Below are 19,036 nucleotides of genomic sequence, written 5' to 3'. Positions count from 1 at the left end.
AAGATCAGTGCATCAGCAAGCAATTTAATTATTACTCATTCCCTCAAAATTTCAGTTCTGAGCATCAAAAGCAGATATTAAGAGATTAAAAAAAATAGAACAAAACATCTCTCCTTAATGCACAAACAGATATGCACAGTTATATATGAATTGTGAGCATGCAAAGATCTTTCCCGCACCCTGCCCCCTAAATGCATGATAAACTAAGAAGTCTGATACACACAACCCCGCAATGAGTTTCCATATGAATCTCACACATCACTTACTTAGCTTGTGTCCTACCCCCATCAACACATCAGGTGCTCACTAAGATGCCCTGATATGTGTTGAAAAAAGGAGAAAAAAACTCCAAGAAAAAAGTAAAGAACAAAACAAAACAAGCAAACAAAAACACTAGGTAGTAAGAACTACAGTGTCCCAAAGTTACAGCTACATTCGCATGGGATATGTACAATTAACAAACATAAAGTTAGCAGAGTGGTGTGATTAGAATGGTATTTTATGGTTAGAAAAATTAATTTTCATGGTGGAAAAAGATAAGCAAAAATAAATGCAATGCTCACCCTCATCCTAGGCTTGCAGTAGAAAACTCCAAAGGGCAGGATCTCTAGAAACAGATCCTCCCACAATGGCAGTCAGCCCATAAATGGGGGTCTAGGAGAGGCATAGCCAGGCTCCATCCCTTCCAGTCACACAGGTGAATTGCCTTCACCTGTGCTCCCATGGATGACTCAGTCCTTGCCTCAGGTGATCAATCAGGGGTCCGGGCCATAACTCAGTTCCCATACAGGATAAGACTTCAGAAGCACCATGTGGGGAGATTCTGAAGGCACAGAATCACTCAACAGCATTGTCATTGTCCCTCTTCTGACAACGCACTTAAGCAGAAAAGTCACTCTTCATAGGCTCTCACAACAGCCCACAGCAATAAAGCAGTTTTTCTAAGAGTGCACAAGGGTTAAAGCCTAGGTACGAGCCTGGCAGGTATAAGTCACTCTTCTGACATGCTTAGCTGGCTGAAGCAGATGCTGGTTCACTGGAACACACATGTCTGTGGATAGCAAGAATCTAAGTACTTACAACAACTGTCTCTGCTATAAAGCCAACAGCTTCCAGAGATGGACAGCCTTTTATCATATGAACTGCATCAGCTGTTTGAGATCAACTTACTACCACACATGAATCAACACCTTCAGGCTTTTAAACTATGTGTTAAAACCCAGGTACAACACATCCCTGTTCCCCAGGTGCTAAGCAAATATTTTACTCCTTTGCAGGATGCAGCAGCTATAGGTTCGGGGCTGTCATGGTGTGTTGCCAAAGAAAATCTGTGTGGTAACAGTGATGACTGCAACTGGAAACGTGGATAAGCCCCTGTGGGAATGAAGGGAATTCAGACTGTTCCTTCTGCGTCCCCCATTAAGCTTCAGTAAGGCCTGTGGGTTTTGTCCCTGTGCAGGTGTCAGTCACCAAGAGATGGAACAATTAAGATGTGCTCAGTATCCTCAGCACAGTATAACACCTTAGTCATCAAATAAACCTATTGTGCTGCTCAATACTTTCTATCAGAGTAGGAATATGAGAGTATGTCCAAAGATAGCAATGAACACACCAGGTAATTATTTTTAAGCTTGCTAATCACAATCAATAGTTTCTTAGCAAAACTGATGAGCTGGAGTTGGCTCCTATTTTTAACCAATAAGATATGCAGTCAAGACTTGAATTACACCATCGGGCAATTCTCCAAACTCCTAATGACTTCCAGCCAAGAGAAGGATGGTGCCTTGGTGGGTCTTGCTCCCTTCCTGAGCATGATATCAAAAGATTTTTTTCCATATATTGTAAAACCAGAAGTATATTGTAACCATGGCATGACTTCACTGAAAACACTGAATGAGAATTTAACTCCATACATCAGAAAAGAGTAATAAAATTCTAAAATGCCTGAGGATGTTTACTTGATTAATTTGAAGGTTTTTAGCTGTCATATGAGAGATAAACTCTTCGTAGAGCGGTGCCATGTGCCTTCCAGGGGTGTACAATTAGGGACAGATGAATAAAAGTTGAAGACTCATTAGAAAGCTCAGCCCCTCTCCCTGTTTTGGTAGGATTTTTCCCTACAGTAATCTTTCTCGTGTTTTGCAATCCTTTTTTTTTTTTTTTTTTTTTTTTAATTTCAAAAGCTCTGACTTTCAGTGCTCCTGCTGGGAAACTCCTCCATTCTCAGCCTCTCTCAGGAAGGGGTTTTGCCCCATACAATACTGCTAATTGTTGCTGACATTCAGTACTACAGAAGTAATTCCCTCTAGGAAGAGAGATCTGTCTTTCATTTGTTTTGTTTCTTCTATCCACTGATTAAAAGCAACAGTTAGTATGAAGGAGTAGTACAATACCATCAACAGTAATTGTTGCCTCTCGCAACAGATGTGAATGGGATGAGGAAACACATCTACCCTTATTACTGGGAAAATACCAGGGATAAAAGGTGCCAGTGGGGACAGCCACTGTACCATCTCTGGTCCTCTATTAGCTAACTGGATGGAATTACAGTGGTTAAGAGGTTGCATTATTACATAAGCAATTAAACACTTCCTTCATTTTCCTGTAGAATCCCTCTAGATTCAGATATATTCTACTTTGTTCCTGCAGCCCACTGCTGGGTGGTGATGACTGAGAGAAAGGTCTGGGCGAGACACCGGGCCTCAGGGAGGTCGGGTGGCCTCTCACACGGCCCTCTCTGCATTGGAAAGTGACACTGCTGCACATGACAAGGGTTTCTGAAGTCTCTCCCTACCATTATGTGCAGTGACACTGTTTATTAAAGATAACTAATGCCCTAAGTCTTTATTTACTTCTGTTTATTGCTATTTTAGCAAAAGTCATCAGAGAGCAGCTATGCTTCTGGTCCACCAGGGTTCTTTAATCACTGTTAGTAGGTAAAATCATGTGTGACAACTAATCCAAAAAGCAGATTATATTTATTTTGGCTACAGTGGCTTGCAATTCGTTAAAATCAACAAAGCCTTTTCATTAGCCCCCTGCTGATGTCCTAAAAACAGACATTTCAAGGGTCTCAAAGCACAGAGCTACACATGTGCAGCAAAACTGGGACTGACAGACTTAACGTTGCCATACTTACCATAAAATCTTATTAAAAACAACAGCGAACTTCTTACTTTCTTTCATAAGATGGCTTAATTTATGATCTCAAATTCCAAAATCACAGTCATAAAAGCAGGACTTCTTAAATTCAGAAAAGTATAAGTGAATCGACAGTACAATGAGCAGTGAAACGGTTGCACAGAGCCTTGTGTTTAAAAAGACGAAAGCTGTTCTAACACTGTAAGGAGTGGGATTAGAGATTCAGCAAGTCTAAACATTAGCCTACATGCTTGCTGAGCCCCCTGCATTCTGGAGCCACATTTGAATAATTGAATTTCTAGTTAATGGTGTGATCTTGCAACTCTTATTCTCAGTGATTTCCTGATCTCTGGCTATAATCTCCTGACAACGCTACCTCAGACCTGCAATTGGGAGAACATACTCTAAAAAATGTCAGTGTGTCAGGGCAGATTCAGAAGTTGTGTGATGTCCCATCTCCTCACTGACAACTCTTAAAGCACTGCGAGGCAGTTCACAACCCAGAATCAGACTCCTCATAGCCTACAAGGGTCACCATTCATCCAAATAGGAAAGGAGTGCATTAAAATTCCAGGTGAGTGATTGAAAAAGAAGAAGAAGAAGAAAAACAGAAAATATCCTGATTTACATCAAACAATTTTTTTCTCTCTCAACAGAAGTTGCCTGAGTAACACACACATTTTTGGTTACAATACCTTTGTGGTTGCAAAGACAGCCACTCTTGACATGCTTCCTACCACACACACATATTTATTTCCCACCTTACAGCTGGATTTGGATGTGGAGCTGCTCTGCAATTTTTCATGTCTACCACTGAAGTGGAACTTCTTGTTTGTCCCTCAAGCACAATCTTGAACATTGTCAAGGCTGATTATTAGACATCACTTCACACGAGGCTTTTCCAAATACACAGATCTCCATCAGTTCAAAGGGAAGCCAAAAGCAGTCCTTCAGTGAGATGACGGGTCTTAAACAGCCCAACCTGCACCCTAGCAGGCTGCCCCAGAGCAGGAGGCTCAGTTCATCTGCTGAAGGGCCAGGGTCCAGCAGCCCTTCAGCCTGCCTCAGCCTCTCTGAGTTCACACCGTGAGCAAAACAGCTGTCTGTTAAAGCAGATAATAAAATCCAGCCTGGGAGGAAAACCAAGATACAAAGCTTTTCTCCAATGTCTAATCAGAGTTCTGTCCACAGGGAAAACTGAGCCCCATCTGATATACAAGTTATCATTTTGGCTCTCCATAATTAAAACTATTGTTGCCATGGCAATACAAAGGCTGTTGAAAATATAGGCAAGGCTAATGTCATGCTTCTTTGTTGATACAATTTGTCGTCCCAGTCTGGTTTGTGCCAGGATGGAAAGAAATTTGACTCGGGCAAAGGGCTGACTTTGAGATGATTGTTATTTAGGAATCAGATGCTGTGTGTGCTGTAAGACCGTTTTCTCAGGCTCTCTAACATGACCACTAATCCTTTTACAGTCAATAGCAGTTTGAAAGATAATTTCAAAGAGAATAGTTCAGATCCCACACTACTAAATTTCTCTAAGCACTATAAAAAATAAATAATAAAAAAATACATCGAGAACGATAACAAATAACAACCAATCAGAATGATGAATATATGTAATATTTAAAGTAGATATGAAATTAAAATGCAAAAATAACTGTTTATGCATTTGATACCAAAAACACTTGCAGTCTGGTTGGCAGTTATTTATTCATTTGAAACTGTGATCTCTACTGAGCGTGTTATAATCAAACAGGAATTCCAGGTCACCCAGTGACCTCTGAACAGCAACAAGTAATCTGCTATTTAGGAGATATCATGAAGCATATGTCTTTCTGTACGGATACACATCTACATATGCAAAATACACATACACATGCCAACATGTTTTTTCATACTCTAAGGCAACAATTTTAGGAGTTCCGTGACTTGCAGTCAAGCCATTTCTATCTCACTTGGAAATCTCTGTCTTAAATAGAATTCCTCAGGTCCTCAATAGTCTGCTCACACACAAAACTGTGCAACTGCCACTTCTTAATAACATGAGCAGTCATACATGAATATGTGCTGCAACAGAAAGGTGAGCTGCACAGGACCTAACTTAAGTGAAAACCCCATTTATGCCAATGTCCATTGACATGAGCCAGAGTTTGCTTGGCTGAAAATCTCAGAATCAGTATCAGAAGCCTGGAATGAACACAGCAGAGTGGAAGACCAAGGCAAAAGACAAGTGACATGCAGTCACCAACCATCTCAGCAACTGATCGTTCAGAATAGCAATGCAGTGACTTTATTACCAGAGGTGTTCTCACAAGGTGCATAGGGAACAAAATAGAGAATATGATCAAAACATCTAAGCCTGGTGAAAGAGAAGAGCCAAAGATGCCACAGCATTTAATGGGTACCATGCCTAGGACACAGTCACTATGTCATACAAGCTACAATGCCACCCCTGTACCTTTGTACATTTCTACATGGGGGACTCCATACATGCAGATGGAAAACTGGTGAAAAATTTCACTAGCACGTGAGTGGAATTTGCAGCAGTAATAGGAAAGCAAAACAAAACAGAAAGGCTCATAATGATCAACATGAACATGGATATAACTGTAAAGTGAATTTCTTTTGAGCTTCACTTCCCTAATAACACATGTGATGAAAGACAGAAAATAAGTACTACTAATTCATTGTGCTTGTTAGGCTCATAGCAAAAGGCTATCCTTTATATTGACATATCAAACTTCTTCTGAGAAAAGAAGTCACACTGGACTATTTTTTCTTCTCTACTTGGGAGAATTGTTAAGGACAATCAGGAAGTGAATACAATTTCTTTACCCCAGCTACTTCTAAGCTAAGTAAAATCCTTTTCTTCATCTCAATGAGAGAAGAGTGCAAATCCACGTGTAAGGGAAGAAAAAGAGCAATGACTGTGAAGCCATACAGATGATAGAAATGTGAGTGAAGGAATGCAAAGAAGCATGTTTTCTGCAAAGAAAAGCTTCACACTTGGATCAAGAACAGACCAAGAAAGACGGCCATGGGCTTAAAGGAGGGCACATTCCAGGCAGGGGTGAGATCCAGGAGAGGGAGATTACAACCATGGATTACACTGTGACCAGCAGCTTCAAAAAATGCTCAGAACCATCAGACACTCATAATTTCACCTGGATTTTCATAGATCTAGTGTTGCTGCAAAGCAAAACACAAGGTCTGTTCTGAAAATAATGCATCCTATTTTATTATGTTGTCCCACAACATCAGATGCAGATAGTGGTGGCAGGGTAGCAGAAGTTGAACCCTCCTGCCAATATTCCATTCTATTTTGTTGCCATGCAACACATGGCAGCAGAGGAGCAGTCTGACAAAATGGCATCTGACATGGAAGTGAATATGGAGCAAATGTGTGTCATAGAATTCCTACATGTGGAAAAAAATTGCTCTCATTGACATTAATTGACATTTGCTGAATGTTTATGGAGACCAGACAGTGGATGGTGGTGGTGTTTCAGCAGCAGACGGTGCAGATTTTTACAAGCATGGCATGCAGCTTCTTGTTCATTGCTGGTGAAAATGCATAGCTAATGGTGGTGACTATGTTGAGAAGTATTGTTCTGTAGCTGAGAATTTGCTGTATCAAATAGTATTATTGTGCTTTTTGTATCTGTTGCAGTTTTCATGAAAATAAATAGGAGGCATTACTTTCAGAGCTACCCACATACCTTTTATTCTACAAATCCCATCATAAAGTTTATTTTCAAGAGCTCCAGCTGCCACATGGCCCCTGAAGTAGGCCAGTGACAGAAGAACTTGAGGACTATCAGGGCCAAGCCACTAGACAGAGTTGAGGGTGAAGAAGAAAGTTCATGAATGGTATCTAGGGAGAGTGACCAGGAAGATCTGTTCAGAGGAAATGCTGCACAAAGAGTCATTGCCCAGCTATCACAAAAAAAGTATCTGGGCAGTTCCCTGGGAAACAGGTCCAACACCAAAGTCCAAATGGTGCAGTGCCAAGAGTGACCGTGTTCTTAACAGTGTAAGTGCAGATATCACAGCCCATCAGAAAGAAGAGGGAAAATAAAAGGTGTAACAGTGGTCAGACATATCACTTTATATACTCCTGGAAGGAGCTCAGGTTCTCTAGTCATTAGCACATAATAAAACTCTAAAAAAAACCATGAGACAATGAAAAAAGAATGGCAGAGAAAACTAATGGGCCAGAGGAAGAACAATAAACTGACAGATGGGAGGTCCCGGCTCAAGAAGAATTCGAAGGAATGGAGAGATATATTCTTGGAAGAGGAAGGGTACATCAGGTAGTTGACATATTGAGTTTCCAGGAAAGATGGTAGAGTATTAATGACAGTGCAGCTGACGGTTTCAGCAGCTACCAACGAAATGATTTGCCCTTCTTTTTCAGCTGAAGAGGTGACAGTGTGGATGTGGCAGCTGATTTACATACATCATCATAACTTCCATACGAATATCAGATTTCTTCATAAGGACTTGTAGTACCAGCTTTGCAGGTCAGTGTCAATGTCTAACCGAGCCGCTGGAGACAAAGGGGATGATTCAGAGAGGCACTGAAGTACCTGAAATAGGGCTTAACCTGAATTTAATTGCCTAATTAAAATTGGGATTCCAAAATCCCCTGCTTCAGAAACTGTAAATACATCAAAGCTAACATTTATGACCACAAGGACCACTGGAATAAATTCCTGCTGCCCAGGCAGCTGTGTGCCTGCCACCTCCCTGTTCTGCACTATGATCCAGACATGGGTCCATACATGCTGCCCATGTGGTGGAGGGGCCCAGTCCCACCAGTGAACTTGGGCTGCTCCTAGTATACACAGATGGTGCCCTTCATCTTCCATCCCTGCATTTTGCCTGCGACTTTCTGATAGAAAGCATCCAACTTACGCAATAACAATGTGCTGGCTTCTGTGTAAGGCATCTATCTTGAGCTACTGCAAATTGGCCAACTGACTGCATAGGCCTAAGTTATTGCTTTGAATCATCTCATGTTGAAAAAGTATCTACTTTTTAGGGATTACAACACTCCGAACTGGAAGAACTTATGGTGCCTGAAGCCACAGCTAAATAGTGTCACAAAACATATCAGTTTATTTGTGCAATACAGAAGGTTATTAAGCACTTTTATTTTGCTGAATAATTTGCTATGCCATCAGACTACGCTATCTAAATGCATGGATGAAGGAAGGAGGGATTTTTTCTGATTTTTATCAGAAAAAAATCTTCAGTCATCAGATAAAGTAATGATGGAATTGCAGCATGCTTTCCCTGGTTGACATCAGTATGTTTAAATGCAAATCTGTTCACAGGATTGGGCTCTAATTGTGCACAAACCCTTGTCCAGTGCAAGGAACAAAGAACTGGTACCAATGAAGCTGCAGAATGCCAGGTTTCCACCTATAATCCAGGTTTAGCAATGTATCGAGGCTTTGGAACACATAAAACAATTGAGGGACCAGCAGGGTGTTTGATATTACTTCCAGTCTGACTTTTAACATGTTCTCTACCATTTGCAGATGTCCCATATATTTCTGACATCCTCTACCGCGCGTAGATTTCGCTACAACAAAAATTCAGGTTGTGGATTTTTGCCAGTAACAAGCTGATGTTGCTCAGAGCAGCATTAAAATGCTATCATGCTGTTAGATTAGGTAACCTATTTTCTCTACTAGCACAGATTGTACTTTAGGTTTGCCCTTACACCCACCAAATTGCTGTTTCTTGCAACATTTCCCTTTGAAGGTAGTTTGCCTGTCTCCAAACCAGTGCAATTTTCACCAAACAAAGGAGGAGTTTATAAATGAGTTCAATGAAAGTGTGATCCAGTCCTCTGTGTGAGATACTTCTTTGTTTCAAAAATCATAATAAGCAAACAAAACAAAACAAAAAACAGTATGGAAAAATAGGGAGTTGAATACTTTTGAGCAGCACTCCCCCCTCCCTTGAGGTGACCCATGAGTTATTTGTGCATGTATTAATATAAAACAGGTTTTATATAGAATGTGGCCCATAGATGTACAAGGTCCTAAAGCAGCTGACGTAACAACCCATGCATTTAACACGAATTTCTCCCTTTGCCCCTTTCTATTTTTTAAGCTTCCTTTGAAAATCTCTCTCCCTTCCCCTCTCCTCTGACAACAAGCCGATTTTCGGCTTTTCTATCGTATTGTCTTTAGAGGAGACAATAGAAGGTACAGTCAGAAACCGAACACAGGCATTCAGAGACTCGAGGGCACTTCTAGGACATCAAACATAAATACTAAATAGGGTGGAGAAAGACGAAAAAAAAAAAAAGCTGCCAAAAGAGACCAAACTACAAGAAACCAGTCGCATCGATTAGCTGATTAGTTTGCCACCGAGCGATTAGTCAGAAAGACTTGAATTAGTCTGTCCAGCCCTGCCTCCCATGAATAAAACGTGGGGAGGACACTCTTTCCCACCCTCAGTGACAGATGATATCTGTTTTCTCCTGCTAGCTTGAATTTAAGAGCCACTGAAGCTCAGCAAGAGTATATTCTGGCTCAAATGAGCTGAAAATTGCATTCAATTTGAATTTCAAAACCGGAGGAGAAGGGGGAACGAGGGGAGCGGGAGGTGGAGGGAGCTCGCCAGGACCCACCCGGCCCTTCCCTGCTCCTCGCTGCTGCCGAGTGCGGAGCCGGGGCGCGGCGCAAAGGAGAGAGCTTTGCTGGACAGCAGCCCAGTCCCAGTTTAAAAATAAACGTTTTGCTGTCAGGATCAAAGCAAACTCTGCTTTTATGTATATTGCAAGCTGTACGCTCAGAAGGAAAAGATTCTTCTGGTTACTCGAGGAGAGAGAGGTGGAAGGTAGGGCGGTGAGGTGGGTCCAAGATTTCCCACTGAAAATCCCTCAATAGGATGGTCTGATCCCAAAGCACTTCCATCCCCTTTCACATTGCGTGTATGCATAGTGTATACGCTGAGCAGCTGAGCGTTTGTGAATATAAGTAAGGTTCGTTTAGAATTACGCTCTTTAGAGTGGGGCAACTTTTAATTTACATCTTCGTGGGTGAAGGGATTATTTCCCCTTCCCTTTGTGCTTTAAATTTATGGTTATATCCGATGACACTGAAAGAAATGGAGTTGCGCCTGCAACCCAAATATATCCTGTAATTCGACGGCATGAGAGCAGTTGGTCTCTTTAGTGCAACTGATAATATCCAATATCCAATACAATGAGATAACACACCAAATCAAGAGATTCTCCAGCAAATTTCTTACTGATTTTAGTGTGCAATCTGACCCAAGGGTTTGGAGTAGTAATAAAATAATTACAATTAATCATGAGTAATAATTAATAACTTAAGGATTAAAATGTGTCCATTTTTACATTCAGGATCAGCATTTTCTATGTACCCTGGAGAGGCTTTTACTTCCTTTCCTAAACAGAATGCTTGCAGTAGCACTTTATAACCAGAGAGCCCAGCCATCAGAAAAACCAGGGGTATTTTGTGGCATGCAATTTGTTATATGACATTATATCCGTGGACAAAAGGGTCCCTGTTACACCGAATAACGTACACATATCCTGTGATGCGGTTTATATTTCAAACCACTGCAAGCTTTTCCCTCTCTCTCTCTTTTTTTTTTTTTTTCCTTATAACTAAGTGCTTTTTTCACTGGTAAATAAGTAAGTTGCCAGCTTTATACATCTACGTAATATGAGTAAGGATCCAACCCTCAAAGAAAAAAGTGAGGTCAATTTTCCTGGCCATTGCATTTAATAAAAGCTCCCAGGCAACAGAGTTAAGCACACACTAATAGATATACCTTAGCATGCTATGCCTTCAGCAAGTCTTTGGTTTCCCTCTATGGAAAAAGACTGCATTAACACGCTAAGTGAGCCAGTGTCCTGCTTTTAAGCTACTTCCATCATCAAATTAAATTTTTACCTGAGCTTTTGGCAGATAATTTGAACAGTCTCTAAGGGAAGTTTCCAAACAACACGGTCACATGCACCAAAATGCAGATGCAGTTATTCTCCTGCGCTCCCAGTCCCCTACACATAGCATGCAACTAACTGCATCTTGCATACATGTTCACTTGATAAACCTTTTACGCATCTACAACATTACTCAGAGGACTACTTTGTTCAGGATGCTTTCTAGACCCCCAAACATGCATTTCCTCACCTCACTTTGGCTGGCATTATTTGAAAGTTTTTTTCAAGTTTCACTCTTGCATTGTACTCTTACTGTCTAGATTGTAAGGCTTCAGAAAATAACCTAATTGCTTGCCCTCCTAAACACTAGTTTTCTCAATAATGACCGCAGAGGCTGATTTCTGAATGGCAGGAAAGGAAACGCACAGAACTGTCTCCATCCTCCATTTTTCAAAGCAAGCTTTCTCTGAAAATCAGATTATCTGCCATTACAGCACTTACTTTACTGAAGACAACATTCACCTTACAAGAGCTAAACGAGGACGATAAATATGCAAAATGTGCAGCACGCTCCTGACAGATCCATCTTCATCCTGTGCTTCTCGATCTCATGCTACTCGTAACACACAGCAGGAGTTGCAGCTTGACAGCAGTATCACACCGAAGTACTGCACAGCCCCCAGCTCAGAGCCAGACCATGCTCAGCCTGCTCCATCCACCCGCATCTACCAACGTGGACATGCCCTGGTGGTGCTTTGCTCTCTCAGCCGGTAAGCTCTGGCCTGAGCCCATTATGGCTGCAGGCAGTCAAACTGCTCAAACTGTGTGAGGATCACCATGTGAATGTGGGTAACACAGGCACGGCATTAGAGAAAATATTTGACAGTTTCTCCAAAGCACTGGACACTAGAGTAGTTCAGTTGAATAGCATCTATGGCCACGTAACACTGCAAGGTCAAAAAGACCTTATACTATTTACTAGGTGAGTACTGGTTTCAGGCATTACCATTTTTTAATTGAGTCAAGCTGTAGTTTTGTCTGCTTGGAAAACAAAAAATATCATAGAAATATAGAATAGCTTGAGTTAGAAGAGACCCTCAAAAGTTATCTAGTCCAACTCCCCTGCAAAGAACAGGGACACCTACAGCTTGATCAGGTTGCTCAGCCCCTCTTATATTCAAGAATCATTTACCTACACGACATTGTGTAGGAACATTACAAGATGTCCACAGATCTTACAAAGAAAGTCTCAGAGCATTAACAGTTCCTCACACGTGCCACCTTCCAGTGGTCCCAGCTCTCCCACTGGCTGCTGAAGCCCGGGCCTGGCCGTTGTTACAGCAAAACACCAGCAATGATTTATGAAGAGCTCTTAGCTGCATCAGGCACTTTACAATTAACAATGTTGCCTTTTCTTAAATACAAATAAATACATAAATGAAATCAGAGCTCTAAGTGCTGGGTGTACCCAAAGCTTCGATGACATCATCATCAACTGCCAGTCACCCAGACGGCAAAAATAAATAAGGGCTGGGGCCGAGAGAGGCTGGGTATTTACTCAATCAGTACCTATTTTTGAATTTCCTTCAAGCTGGCTTGGACCAAGAGCCATCAATTATTTAAAAGAAGTAACATGATGCTTCCTTTGTTGAGGCAAATCTGCAAGCAGACCCCAAGAGAGAATAAAAAATGAATTAGGCAGAATTTATTAGTGCGCTTGAAGAAAACAGATTCAGCTATCAGAGCTGACTGTGGTTTTAAAAATAGCGTGCTTCTGCCCATGAACAATAGTTTCTCTCTTTCTCCTTTACCCCAGTAGATCCTCAATAAACTCACCTCTTCCCTATCCTTATGCTTTTTTTTTTCTTTTTTTCTTTTTTTTTTTTTTTTTGGAAGAGGGCATGATGCTGAAAGAGGCATCAATCATTCCTTAAACTTCTTCCTTCTTTTCTGACTTGACTTGATGTATTGTCTTCATTTAAATTACAAATATACTAATCTAAAACACTGTTTACTAAGCAGCATATTAAATGAAAGATGCAAGAAATTGCATCACTCACATTTTAAAAATGACTTTCGACTAAGGGACACATAAAAACAACATGACAAGATGATCTGCCTTGGCTGCTCTATTTCCATCTGAGTAAATAAGATTCACTTACTGGGGATTTCTGCTTAAGACCTTGCTACCGCAGTGGCTGGTTCAGTCAAGCTAACAGGGCCAAAACCAGTACAGAACCACCCCCTTGGTAGGCAGCTAGCTGAAGCTGATACCATCAGACAGGGACATGGTGAAACCAAAAGCTCCACCACAGGACCCACACTTCATAATACAGAAGGAAAGTGCAGGGGTCTGGGTGAGGGTTCTGGGAACATTAAGACACATCCAGGCTGCTGCACAGAAGGAAGCACTGAGATTACAGTGCTAGTCTGCAGCAGCTACAATAGGGAGGGGAACCTCGGCAGAACAAAAAAGTATTGCGTTCAACCACAGGTCCCCTCTCGCACTGCTCATGCCAGGAAAACAATGCCCTTGGATCATTTTGGGTGACCTTTGCAACGTCCAGCAGCAGGGAAGGGCACAGTGCTGCTGTGTGACTACATGGGGCTGACTCGTGCGTGAGCAGCATGTGGTGACAGAGCTCCCAGCAGGACAGGAGAGCACGGGGCGGTCACCACACAGCAGGAACCAGCGTCAGAAATGCTGCCTTAGCACACCTCTTCCCCCCCCCCCCAGTTCCAGCCCAAATAGAACTCACAACAAAATAAAAGATGCTGCTTCCTAGTTGTTCTGCTGGCAGGTCTTGATGAAAGGTACAGTCAGGTCAAAAGCCAGATAGGTTTAGGAAAGGTTCTGAATATGCCCTTGTCATCTGAAATCCGGGAAGAAAACTCTCTAACACCAATGTGGTATTAGAGTCTTGAAGAGCATTTTCTCATGTTAAACAAAATTACCAGAATATTATTTAGCAGCAGGAGCCTGGAAGAAACTATAAACCTTTGGAAACAGAGCCTGTTCCAGGCTGGCCATGTTTGCGTTTCCTTGGATAAGCACAGAATACAGAAGGTTTTGCAGAGGTTGTCTATGGATACTGAATGACACGGGACAAGCTGAGCACCTGAATGCTGCGTCCCACCTTATCCCTTTCATACTCAGTAGCACAGAGAGAAAGAAAACAATTAAGAAGCATTTAAACCACCCTGCAGGGTTTTGTTTGCTTGTTTGTTTTAAAGAACTGATTTATGTTTGTTTTTGGGGCAGAGCAATAACATCAACTTGCCAGGCCAGGTGCTGGCTGTGGCCCCATGGCAGCTCCCTGTCCTCTCTGCCCTCACTGCACCACTCACAAGCCTGTGCTCAGGCAGGAATGGCTCCTTGCAGTGGCCTGATCCTGGCAGTGCCCCGGATGGACACCCCAGCCCTCGGAACAAAGCAATGCTGCAGGAATGGCAATATGCGGCATCTCTTTCAGGCTGCTTTCTAAAAACAATAACAATCTTCCATTCCAGTAAGTTCACAGCTACCCTCTGTCTTCTGATCTCACAGATTCATCCAGCACCTCTGTGGGCCTTTTGCTAACCAAAACATGATTATGCATCATAAATCTAAATGTGTTCATGAATTTGTCTTTGAATAAATATTTCAAAGGTTGTATCAAGTTTTACAGTATTCTATTTTCATCATATCGCCTTCATTTTTTAACTCCCACACCAGATTACTCTTTTAAAGGAAGAAAAAAGAATTGAAAAAACATAATTCAAGTGAATGTGAAAGGGAAGCTGACACTGCAAGGTGCCAGGACAACATCATTCCTCTTCTCTTTCTCACCTCTCCATCTCTGGATGGTAATCACAAGATCCCGAATGCCAAACTTTGGAAAATATCCTTGCAGAGGTAGCATCTGCTCCCTTGGCATACTTCTTGAGCAGTTGTATTGGCAGCTTTAGATTTGTCCGAGTCTATCATATGACAAGACTGCAGATGGGTTGCCTCGGATGCTCTGTCTTCCTGGATGCTGTTTTTCTTTTACGAATATTTTATTCTAAGAAAACTTACGTAGAAATCTGTATGGGGAAGGTCCTGTGTACATATGATTTCACACCAGTGAGACACTTCACTTGGCCTTTATCTAGATTTTTTGCTACCATTTAGCTTGGATTCTTGCAAAGGCCCTGACTTTTACTGAAGTCAGTATGTGGCATCAAGCAGATTAGGCCCTTACTGTGTGGATCAGCATTTCAACCAGCTATTTTTCCACATGCTATAACTTTTCCCATCTGTGTTGATCTTTCTTTGCAAATTAACACCTGAGTCCTCCGAATATCTGACATGGAGGAAAGCTGCTCATTTTGAGTTAACTTCTGTTCCCACCGAAATCAATGGGAGTTTTTTTCATTTGTCCTTTATTCCAACAAGCAAATAATGGAGCAATGACACAGTTGTTGCATATAGTGGAACTACATCTTTTTCTCTTGCTTTCTTAGCTTTATGTTCCTTCCCTATCCGCTAACACTAATCACACAGCCACAAATCTACATATACATGCATTTTTAAACTGTAAATAAAAATAGAGTTCACAAATACCTACAGAAATTAAGGTAAAGAATTCTAAAAGAAAAGTGAGGAGAAGCTATCTAATTAAACTGGGGGATACAGAGCAAAGGAAAAAAAAAGAATAAATAAATATCATATAATCCCAAGAACATACTCCTAACCTTTCTGGAAGATCTTTGTCTTGTCATGAAAGTATTATCTTGAATGCTTCATGAATTTAGTATGAACCAGCTTTAAAAGTTATTTTAAACGAAATGTAAATTAGAAAGGCAATGCTCTAAAACCAGTGCTTTCTCAGAGCATGTTTTAATACAATAATCTGTTATTTCCTGGATGGATAAAGGCACAGAACTACAAACATACAAGCTCTCTTTCAATTCATTGTTACATACTGTTCCAACAAAGTATAAAGTATACAGACTGGTGTCCAAAAATAGACCGTCTACTACACTATAGTCATCTTTTTGGGGAAAAGCTTGAGAAAGCCACAACCTACATTAGGCAAGAGACATTAAACACAGGCTCTAGTGAATCAAAGTGAGAAGTTATTTTAAGAATATAAAGGAGTGAAGTAGAGACTTCTAAATCAACAGCTAGAAACTATGAAAAAAAAAAAAAGAAAGCAAGAACTGATGGTTCTGCTGTTGTTTTCATCCAGACTTCAGAAAAAGAGCATACACTCTAGCCTCTCCTTACTGTGTCAGTTGTCAAACTCCCAAAAGATATTTTGTAAGGAACCAGGATTGACAAAACTGATCCATTATTTACCACTCATTTAAAACTTCTTAAAAAGCAGAAAGCTTTAAATTTTCTGCGAAAAGAGTATGAGATAGTGTACCATTTATGATTCAATGAGACTTCAGGAATTTGGGCATAACCACAGCATTGAAAAAGTCATAAATGCTCCTAGCCCTTCTTTCAGGGCTAGCTCCGGAGCTTGGTGCTCATGGCCACCTTCACTCTCCTGCTCACATGAATCATCCCCATGGTTCCTCAGCTAAAAATACACTTCTGACAGAAGATTAAAAGTCAAGCCCAAGAGCTGCAGAGGGGATCCTCCAACCCTTCTTCGCCTCAAAAGGGTCTACACTTCTCACCTTCTCACACCAACTTGGGACATTCAGATCCTTCAGTTCTAGCTCATCTCCAGTGAATAAATACGCCAAGGACCAAAACTTGATTGAGAAAATCATACAGTCAGTCTGACTTGTGTACCCATGCATCTCATATACATGCAGCAGACATACCTTAGATAAAACAGTTCATACTTCTGGGAACATCTCAAGAAATCAAGATTAACCAGTAATACCCAATGTTAATATAAAGGAAGCAGTCAAATTAGAAATGAGGAAAATAAGATGGAGCATAAACTTGTCCATTCCTGAGCAGTGATTCTCTAGAAGTGTGGAAAATAAAACCTATGACTCCAAACTACAAAATGAATGAGCACTGAATGAATGCTTTGAGCTACTACTTAAAATGAGGCATGGTCAATCACAATTTTTTTTTAAAAGGATCTAAGCCATCAGATGTTCTTGCAAACTAAAAATATGGAAATTTGAATCAACTTTGTTAACACTTTCAGAATGGCCAATATCAGGACCATCCACATCTTTTCTTTTGAATAATGTGCACATAAAACAGGCTGACATGTATCTTGCAGGAGGAAAGACAATACCATCATACGGCTTCGTATCACAGACCCATCAAATTAAAAAAGGGTTTGGAATGTCAAGAGTCCTGGTTGCTATTCCTAGATGTTTCATAGATGTGATGAGGCCTCTAGAAAAAATTGAATGAGGAAAAAAAACAGGAAGATTTATAATTCAACAGATGTGTTGAACTCTTGAAAGATGATGTTTAGAGAGATAATACTAGGCTACATCTTGAATACCTTAAATTCTCACTGGTAGCAGTAAGGATCTAGAGGACTCCAAAAAGCCAAGCAAGGAATAAAGTCAAAGCCCATCATCAGTGATCAGTCCTGATCAACAATGATCATTGCACTTGTTGTTTAATATTTTTATGCATAAGGCAAGCATTATTATAAAAAACAACTTGTATGTAATAATTCATGTAAACATTGCTCTTTAAATTGAGATATTTGACTATATCACTAAATATTTAAATACTCTTTGGCACAAAGGACAAGGGAACCTCAATACTGAAAGTGATGAAATATTTGTGCTCCCTGGAATGTATAAATACACTGCCAGCTCCCTGCATTTTCATTTAGTATCAGAAACAGCTTTCCAGGGACTTAGATGCTGCTGGAAGTGTCAATATCAATGTTACTATTTATAGCACCATAAACTATATTTTGACTTATATTGGTAAAGTTAAGCTTAGGTAGCACTTCTAGTATTAATATCTTAATACAGAAATATTGCTATAAGTGTAGTTTACAGTCCAGAACATAAACACAAATTCAGCGTTACTAATAAATCACCTTCTGGATTGCATGGAAACATACTGCCAAAGTGTATTTTATGCAATACACAACGGAGCAAAATGCTATAGATGTATTTAAATTTCCCATTTTTACACTGTCACTCAAAAACTTTTCTTCTTCCTTTTTTTTTTCCTACCTTATCGATCTCACTAGCTTGCGATAGCATTTCAGTTGCTTGCTGAGCCATTTTTAGCTTTTGCTTCTTTTTTTAAAAGCTAAATCAGGGCTCAAATGATTCGATCAATTCAGCTTTTTCAATTAGAAAAGAAAGCCCTAGGACATGATAAACTACAACATTTTCTCTACCTCTCCATTTTTTTTTTTCCTTAGTATCAATAGTATTCTATTACATAATAACAAACCTGTGGTATACAGTAAGAAGTTTATCCACAGAAAGACCATTAATTTTTACCAGGAAGTGCGATTTTATCAAAAACTGTTCATCAAAGCAAAGGAAGCAAAATGTGTGGATAGGTAACTCTACACACCTTCAGAGTTACAGACTTTGGCAACAGCCTGCTGCAGCTCTCTGTCTGCAGTGGAGATAGGTAAAAAATACATGACTCTTGGCAACAGAGAATGTTGCAGAAGATGTCTGGGACCTTTGTGAGTTGTAGCAAAAGATTCTGTCAGTCCCAGATTAAGACTGATGTTCTCTATTTGAACAGACCAAGCCTTTTAAAAGGGCACTTCAAGAAAACAGAGAAGTTGCTCCAATGTAAATCAGGATCAACAGGAACAAATGAGACACAATAGGTGAGGTTCAAATCACCTGGATCGTACTTAGATACATAGATCTCATCTCTGAAAAATCTTGGATCAGTCCACTTGTCAATGGTTTGGTTGCACTCAAGCAGTGCCTACCATACTGGATTTCAAAAGACAAGTGGGGCTGAGATACTACACAACTCCTCCTGCAACCCTGGTCATGGTATACTGTAGTTATTAA

At 40.6% G+C, this 19,036-nt stretch overlaps 1 protein-coding gene across 23 annotated transcripts in view; it reads right to left on the bottom strand.

The window, feature by feature from the left end:
• The window catches only part of ESRRG (estrogen related receptor gamma), a 384,103-nt gene that overhangs the window by 274,002 nt on the left and 91,065 nt on the right, over positions 1-19,036 (bottom strand). The gene's annotated exons all lie outside the window — the stretch shown is intronic.

The sequence above is a fragment of the Gallus gallus genome, chromosome 3 (assembly GCF_016699485.2).
Source record: "Gallus gallus isolate bGalGal1 chromosome 3, bGalGal1.mat.broiler.GRCg7b, whole genome shotgun sequence".
In the NCBI taxonomy this organism is placed as follows: Eukaryota; Metazoa; Chordata; class Aves; order Galliformes; family Phasianidae; genus Gallus; species Gallus gallus.
The sequence above is the reverse complement of the archived record's forward strand: the minus strand, read 5'-3'. Positions and strand labels throughout refer to the sequence as shown.